General features: G+C 39.0%; 1 non-coding gene across 1 annotated transcript; it reads left to right on the forward strand.

Annotated features, from left to right (window-relative positions):
• Positions 1 to 2,617: 2,617 nt before the first annotated feature.
• Positions 2,618 to 2,699, forward strand: trnas-aga (transfer RNA serine (anticodon AGA)). The gene has a single exon. It is a non-coding gene; the product is annotated as a tRNA-Ser (tRNA).
• The last annotated feature ends 6,470 nt before the right edge of the window (positions 2,700 to 9,169 follow it).

Genomic DNA, 9,169 nt, shown 5'->3' on the forward strand with positions numbered 1-9,169 from the left:
GGGGCTACACGTGATGCCTTGCACCTTGTGTTATAGGAGACCCTTGACGGAGGTCATGATGTTATTCTAGAGCTCTCTTCTTTGGTTGTGACAATGACTTCAGCTACTGTATTTTGGGTTCTGTTTCCATGAGTTGTTACTACGTTGTCTTGATGGAGTCATTTTTTTTTCTGTAAATGTAAATAAATAATTTATATCACGAAACTGTTACTCTATGGCTCTGTACTTTGCTTTTTGTTATCACTAAAGCAAATATGACATGGAATAGATCGCACATACTGTTTAGTGATGTTACAGTGATGCCTCAGTTCTCGACGACAATCTGTTCCAGAAAACGGCTCGAGAGGTGATTTGTTCCAAAACCGAATTCATGTTTCCCATTACAATAAATGGAAAAAGAAATAATGTGTTCCAAGCCTAAAAAATGTCGCTTTTTAAAGAATTTTTTTAACTTTTCCTAATAATAAACTACATAGTAGAAATACATGTATAGTTGAAATACTTTATAGAATTAAATAATTTAAGAAATATATTTATTTTTTGCTTAAAATGCATGCTTTAATGGTAGAGTACACTAGAATGGGAATGCATTGCCATATCTGAAGCGACTCGGCCCCCAGCCTTGTAAAGTTTTTTTAATTAACAAAAGTGCAGAACAACTTTAAACAAGCAACTTGCCTTTTTTAGAGCCATGATTAGGAGTTAATACAATAGTCCTCGATAAGAAGAAAAACAACAGTCACTACCGGGACACGTCTCTATACAGAGGGTGCGTTACACAGAATAACCAAAGTGCGCTGGTTGCGCCACACGCGTTTTTTCATTTTCCGTTTTTTGTTTTTTTTTCAGGTGGGGGGGTGTTCAAATTGACAATAAGAAAACGCGTCGTGGGTCGGCCAACTGCTTTTGCCACCAGCATTATGTTATTTCCTGTTTTTTTCGGCGGCATGGGAATTGACAATAACAAATCGTGTTGTGGGTCAGCTGGTCTAGCCAGGCGCAATATGTAGTTTCCGGGTTTTGTCGGGGGTGTTCAAGTACCGATTTTCATTCGAAAATGTGGACGTTTGTTAACCGAGGCTTTACTGTACAGTACTGTCCATTGCACTAGGTTTAAGAGTTTTAGGAGTTAAGAGTTCAAGAGTTTAAAAGTGTTTCAGATTATATAAAGTGTTCATAAAAGTTTGGTACCCCTTTACAGGGCTGTGTTTGCTAGATAGTTGACAGGCGAGACTAAACAATATTCTGAAAACAATATATCCCATGGCAAGTTTCAACTGTAATACATTTATTTAACAAGACAATGAATTGGAACCACGACAAGAGGATAACATGTCAAAATTCTCTGCCTAACATGACAAATTTAATGACGTCATAGATATATTCGTAAATATAGTATAGGTTTAATTAACAAGAATAACATCTGGATACAAGTGACAAGACAAAATAACATTACAAATAACACTTATTCTGTCTCTTTGTCTCTCTCTTTCTCTCTCTCTCTACTTAATGGTATTGGCCAGATTAAATTGGCGTGGCAACACATGGAGTTTGGAATTTGATTGGCCCCAAAAAATATAATAATAAAAATGTAAAAAATCCAACGTCTAATAAAACACAGGTTAAGAAAGAGAATACTGATATACAATTCCAAGGAACGGATATCAAATGGAGTTGAGTGCTTCATATTATGTGGTGGCAAAGGTTAATCTTGTCTGTTTGAAAATGGAGAGGGTAAAGCCCTTACTATTTCTCTTATTCTGAGTTTTGATTGTGTTATTATATATTTTTTTATTATTAACCATAGGCTGGGTCACACGGCCGTGGTATTCAATTTTAAAATGAAAACTGGATAAATTATCGATGACCTGCGAGAGGGAATGTGCTAAATATTGATTGAAATGGTTACTGATGAAGTTCAGAATGAAATATAAACAATGTTTGATGGCATTTCCTTTTTCTATTTCTTACTCTTTACGATAATTAAATATGTACCATATCAAGGGAGTTCAGCAAGATTAGTGCTGTTCTTGAGAAACTAAAATAGGAGGATTGACCAATTTATGAAACCACAATATCATATTTATCCATATTGTATCCTCTACGCAGACCCCGTTTTTTTCCCCAAAGCCAAAGCAAATAACTGGGTTCATGACACACTGGACTTAATGATGAGATAGATTGTAAAAACAATGTTCCTGGGAGGAATATTATTACAAAAACAATCATAATAATATGTAACTATTATTATATTTCTATTATATTATTATTCGTGTTTATTATTATCAGTAGTAGTAGTACTACTATTTTAAGTATACTGTACTTTTAAGTTAAAATTACCCTCTTTTACATGCCCCCAAAGTGTAAAACGGGGCGTTCCCGATGCTAATGAGGATGGGATGTGCAAAAGGGGGCGTTCTCTATGCTAATGAGGGCCGCCTGTCTCCGGCTCGATGTGATTTGAAAAGAAGCTCTGTGAAGTCTCACATCGTTTGACTTACTAATGGTAAAACCTCAAATTTCACATACACATACATATAATGTAGAATTTCCTACACGGCATGGCACCTCGGTTGTAAAGAAATTGTGAGATGTCACGTTGCCTATTTGCCCAATAGTTGTCGTGGCCGAGTGGTTAAGGCGATGGACTAGAAATCCATTGGGGTCTCCCCGCGCAGGTTCGAATCCTGCCGACAACGTATCTTTTCGTCTTCAAAAAACAACACTTCATTACAAAAGTATAGATGACGTGCGTACCACAGCCAGATCGTTTATTTTAGCGTTCTCCTTTTCTGTTGATAATATAAATGAATCACTGTGACTTACTGTAAAGTCATTGTTACAACGCTCTGGAAGTTATATCAGCATGGAATGTCTGTCTTTACCCATGTGTGGGTTTTAATGTTAAAAGGTGCCACCTTCCACCGCAACAGCTCACTGGAGGGATTTTACAACATTCCAAGTATGATGATGTGTGTCAAATACGTTGATTTAAAGTGACAAAATATAAACCGGTTCACTGCATTTACTGCAAAAGTAACATCCGGTTTGCTATTTTTGTCTCGGAAAAAATGTGGTGGTCAGCTCATCGGGTGGTCTGCCAGGAGATGTTCAAAGGACAACATGACCACAGATTTCAGAGCGACAGGCCCAGAGGGACTTAGAAGCTGAAAAAATGTATTCATTTTATAGTGATATGTTCTTTCAGTCACTTATATTTTCGATTTACTAGATTGGTTTGAGATCTAGAAAATTCGATCAATTCTACGGAGCAAGTTTTGGTGGGTTGCATTCTCATTCAACTCACTGACTCATCATATAAAAAATACTGTATGTAGTGTGAGTTTGTGTGGTTTCACACGTTTTAGCATTAAAAAAAAAAGAGCCTGAGGCCAGGGAGGAACAGGAAGGAAATTTCTGGGAATGTCTGAGTATCTATTCTCATCTAACCTCCAGGAATGTTCTACCGATGCTGATACTGGCCAGTTCTCAGTTCTAACACGTCCCCTGATGCCGTGGTATGAGGATAAAGGAAGGCCCCCTGTGAAAATGACCCGTATGAAATCAATACAGTACATTGTGGTGTGTTGAAGTGCTTACTTTATTGCGCTCATTACCCAGATACCAATATCCTCACTCACTATCTCTCCCCTCTGGACTTGTCTGCTCTCTCGCACTTTTTGTCTCCAAAACGTAAAACTTTGGCTGTCTCTCTAATGAGCTGAAGGCATCCTTACAAACACAAGAAACCAACATCAGACTCGCACATCCAGGCAGCAAATCCCAACCTTTCAGTGATGAAATCTGACACTTACCTTAGAGATGCTACATCAAGATAACAATATTTCTTACTGCACGTCTGGACAGGCAGGCAGGTTTTCAAAAGTGCTCAGGGTGTAAATACCACAAAATAGAAATCATTCAAATTAAATAAACTAGACAACCAGTTTAGGGTGTACCCGACCTCTTGCCCAAAGATAGCTGGGATAGGCTTCAAACTCCAACATCAACCAACATTCTTGCTGTCTGGCTTGTTTTAACCTGGAAAAGATTTTTTGGACCTATAATTGTAAGCCATCCAGTTTGGGGGGGAAATATTGCCCCTTTTAGTTTGAGAATTGATTCTTGGAACTTGGGGATAATCGTCACAAAGCAACAAATAACACAGCTATTAAAAAAAAAGGGGGGGGGGGGCTTCCCTCATTGCAAAGTCCTCTATTAGCTTTTATGATTGATTATGACTGAACACACACACACAGCCCCACGCACACATGCGAGATTCACAAGGCCACGCTGTGAAGTGGACATTTGTCCAGATGCACGCTTTGTTGTGAAAAGTGGTCATTTGGAGATCGGAGGCCACCAGGTTTGATTTCATGGATCCATTTTCCCCCCTGCAGGAACTTCTGATTTAGCGACAAAAAGCTGCCGGTGACAGCGTGGGGGACTCAACATCCACCCTGAGCTGATTTAACAAATCAACCGAGTGCAACCATTGTGAGCACCAAAATAAGGGTTCATTTTCAAGAACACGTCTGACTGACCCCCCACCTCACTTTCGTCCACACCTCGTTTCTTGAATCTATTCTATGTTCTTTATCCAACTTGAAGACACTTCTGGCATTTGCCGTAAAAAGTAAATCAAATATTCTTTACAAAGTTTGTCCCAACTCTTTTGTGGAAGTTTCCACCTATTGGATGCGTTTTGCCTGTAGGATGCCTTTTTTTCGGTTTCAATTTAAAGTCTGGAGACTGTTCCTTTTTGTGTGACTCAGTAATGTACATTATTTGTATTTCAATTCTGGGTTACCTTGACTCATTTTTTTTCAACCACTTATTGTACTGTATATTAATACACACTATTGAAAGCTATTCAATGGACTCAAACAACTTAACTTTTATGGATGTATTTTTAAGAAAAAAAAATGAAGGGTTCAGTCTCCAGACTTTAAGTTTAAACTCGACTAAAGGGTGAAAGTAAACAACCAACAAGCGACACACAATTATGCTTAGTTACAGTCCCAAAATATGTGTTTTGTAACCTGTCTGACCCCAGACCCCCCCCCCCAGCATGTTTCAGACATTCCTTTGAATTTGGCTTAGTTGGAACAACGTAATATTACATTTCAGTTTTCCATTCAAAATCTCACCATGATACAGTAAGTACACTATTTAGTGCAATATGTCCTTTTTTAAATGATTCCTCTGTGTTCCTGTGATATTACAGTATTTCTTTCCTTCTCCACTTTGTACTTGACATCCAAGTTACTATCTTTCCATTCACCGTGTTCAGCAGTGTTCTTACTTTAACCTTATTTACAAATGACCTTGCCCATCTGTCAATTTTAAGCAACCAAATGCAGCCCTTAAGCAAAAATGTACCCAGCCCTGTTTTAATTTCAATTTAACTAAATTGTAGTGAGGATAAGAACTTCAGGGGGTAAAAAGGTGGATGGAAGTAATTTATTATGCTCATTTAAAATTAATTCTCTTCAATTTCAGAAAGAGGCCTTGCACTTTCATCTATTTGCCTTTAGAGGGCGCGCAAAAATCATTGGCCATATCAATTCCTGGCCCCTTACTTTCATTCGGGAGAATAATATTTAAGTAATCGTTGAGGGCATAAGCAAGAAATATCCTTTCATTAAAACGGCCAGGAGCCCCTATGCTATGAAAACATGCGAGCATTGGGAATACTGGGAAACCTGATCATACAGGAGAGAGTGGGAAGAACCTATAGAGGAAAGGAGGGGGGACAGTGGGAAGAATGGCAGGATGGGAGCATCATTGCCACCACGCCTTCCCAAGAGAGCTATGATGGTAAGATTCCAGATGTCATTATGGTAACGACAAGAGGTCAGACTTTCATTGTTTTTTAGAAGAGAGTCTATCGGGGGGAGCTGAACGAGAGAGGAGTTACAAACCCTGAAGGTCGACAGGAAGGCAAAGAGCAGACTAGAGAAGAGGCGTAATTCTTCGAGAATCTATAACAGACGTTTTACAAAAGGCATAATAACCGGCAATCGTGTTTTTCTGTCATGTCTTTGGTAAGGATTTAAAAAAAAAAGCATCAATTGAACTCTTTCCTGATGTGTGTTTTCTGAGCCTACATACATATGTGCTAAGAGAACAAAGTCCAATTTTATTTTAAGAAAGTGAATTCAATATTTTGATCAAAGCCAATGAACGGTGAAGCACAAATCATCTGACAAATTCACTTTTTCTTGTTCTCTTAGATGCCACACGACGGCGTAAAAGTCCCGGGAAAAAGGACATGTAGCAATTGGTGTCAGGGAAGTCTTTTAGAGAGATAAATCTTGACTGAGAAACAAACATCTTGGTATGTCAGGAGGAGTGAACGTTAGCCTGGGTTGTTAGAGGAAAAAATGTTTTTGCCAGATTTGCATGTGCATGCTCAGTTCTAGCACCTTTTTCCTAAAATCAAATTGTTGATAAGATTTATTTCGTTTCACCAATATTTTGCAAGAGAAATCCATTCTCATCCATTGTCAGATTGATGCTCCAGATGTTATAACACTACCTCGTGAACTCTCTTCTGCCTCTGAACCCAAGTTCTGCCATATCCCATTTTCTTGCTCCTTTAGCTGTTTGTCCAGCCTTCTTCCTCCGCCCACAAATTCTGCCCAAGAACATTTGTTTGTCTGTCCCCGTGGTTGTTTAGGACTCTGCCACAAAGATGGTGACGTACAGGTTTCCACACCCTGCTCTCACTGGATTAAGACAACATTGAAGGACAAGTATCCCTGTCCTGCTATGTGTGGATTACGGAGCATTACCCAAGACATTCATAATCTTCAAAGTCTCACCCACTGACTGCGGTCTGTCATTTAGTGACCATTGCCCCTGACTATCACTGGCCTGTATTTATCACTACGATGTCAGACACAAAAGTTAAGATGAGCTCCATTGAGTCTTTAGAACCACAGATTTATTTTTCCCTCTTATAGGTGACATATTTGATTGCTCAGTTTAGTTGACACCTGAATGTATTGTATGAAATGCGGCCTCCATGAGTGAAGATGCTTTGTTTGCCTTCCAGGGCTCGCCTTTTCTTTTTCACTGCACTAAGCTCCCCTTTTAAAAGTAGAAGATGCATACCTTATTCAACCACCTAGCACAGCCCTTAGTCTTAACTTCTACTCAACATTTGTTCTTCAGGCCTCTTAAAATTGGTTCCAGGAGGCCGACAAAAAGGGTTCTGTAATTCTTGAATCTTGGGGTATTTGAACAAAAGCATGTGTCAGATATGTTAAGACATTAATAAAATGGTTTATGTAAGTCCCCAAACGCTTGTTCTTTTTGGTGTTCTGGTTAATAAAATGGTTTATGTATGTCCCAAAACCTTGTTCTTTTTGGTATTCTGGATTAAGCCTTTCTTTTGACCTATCTCAGGCACTGTAGCCATCTTTGCATTGCACACTTGTTTTTGTTGAAGGGGGGGGGGGGGTACAACTGTGCGAAACCTCTGCAGTGATGGCAAAAAAAGGGCCAGGATACCCTGTCTGGGCCCAGATGAGCTCATTGTTGGGACAGGGATTTCCACATTTCCATGTCAGAGTGCTCAGTGACACTGAGCTCACAAATGAGAAGAGAGCGGAAAGGGGGGCACAGAACATGTTGTGGAACTTGAACAGAAGCACAAAGGCAGAGAAATGCAGCAACAACAACAAAAAAAGATCCAACATTTATTAGGTATAATAATGGACCAAACTCTTATTGTCAATTTATTCTCACAGAAATAGATAATGCAATCCAACACATTAAACCAATCATTCCAGACAACACAAGACAGACAACATATGATGGCAAATCCCCACTGGGCCACCTTCCTCCACCCAAACACAATGATAAAATTTCCAATTTTCACGTTTGGGGGGTGGTGTACAGACACACAAGGCAGGTGGACTCAAGTGCAGAATGTAGGAAAGGAGAAGCAGGAGTGCCAAGCATGCTCCCCAAAAATATACATCATGAAAAATGCAAATAAAGCTATAGGGAAGCAGGATCAAGAAACTATATTTAATAAAGTCCTTAAACATGCGAGGTATAAAGTGTCAAAACACAAAGAGCAGACCATGGATGACATCGGACAATTAACATAAACAGGCACTAAATACATCCAGGAAAAAAGGTGTACCTGTAAAAGTCTGGAGAGAGCTGATTGGTTCACAGAAGAATAAGGCTGATCAGAAAAAGTAGATATAAAGAGTTAAGAAGAACCGGAAGTCATGGACAGGAAAACGAGACATATGACATCAAACCAAACTAAATCCAATCAAAACAAAATGCCAAACATCAACAAAAAAACGTTTACGAGAAACGTTTCCCATTGTCGTGTCGTCCATTGCTCTAGTGCAGGCACTTCAAATTTGCTGGTTATTGAGGCTTGTGAATGGGTCTGAATATGGCAGACACGCCTACCAATTTTCCAGGTTGTATGGTCGAACTTGCTTCAAGGGCTGAATTTTCTAAAATCCCAGGAAAACAAATGTGTGCTCATAAGGCCTACAAATCCCACTACAGGATATCAACTTCCACTTGGATGAAGATTAAAGGATCTTCAATAGCACTTTTTTTTTTCCACTCAACGGGTTGTTTTCACGTGACGTCACCCGTTGTGTTGCCTCAAACGGCGGCCATTTTTTTTTTTTTTTTTTATCCCTGAGCTCTGTTACTCATAGATAGGCAAGGTGGACGACATTATGTTTCTAACTGCATTTATTGAAGACGCGACCGACAGCACATCAATCCCAGACTGACTTCTAGGCTACCTGGCATAGACACATCATGGGACTCAGGACTGCCTCACAAAGGCGTAGGATTGTGCCCTTGATCTTTTACTCTATGTGACAGAAATTACAAAGGATGAGCACTTACCTGTATGCTAATATGGAAAACGAAAGGCAGTGGAATATTATTTTCTTAAAATAGAGGCCAACTCCATTTATTCCATTTTTTTTTTCAAAAAGTAAAACCTGTATATTAGTTCACCACAAGCAAAGCAAAATGTTTATTATTTGTTTAAAATCTTATGACAATGGCAGAAAGAAAAGAATAAACAAATGCAGTATTTCACGAAATGACTCACAAAAAAGGATCTTAACTGTAATGTTGGGCTCCTGAAAAGAGTATCGATTAAGCTACTAAG

Source organism: Syngnathoides biaculeatus, chromosome 14 (genome assembly GCF_019802595.1).
Source record: "Syngnathoides biaculeatus isolate LvHL_M chromosome 14, ASM1980259v1, whole genome shotgun sequence".
NCBI lineage: Eukaryota > Metazoa > Chordata > Actinopteri > Syngnathiformes > Syngnathidae > Syngnathoides > Syngnathoides biaculeatus.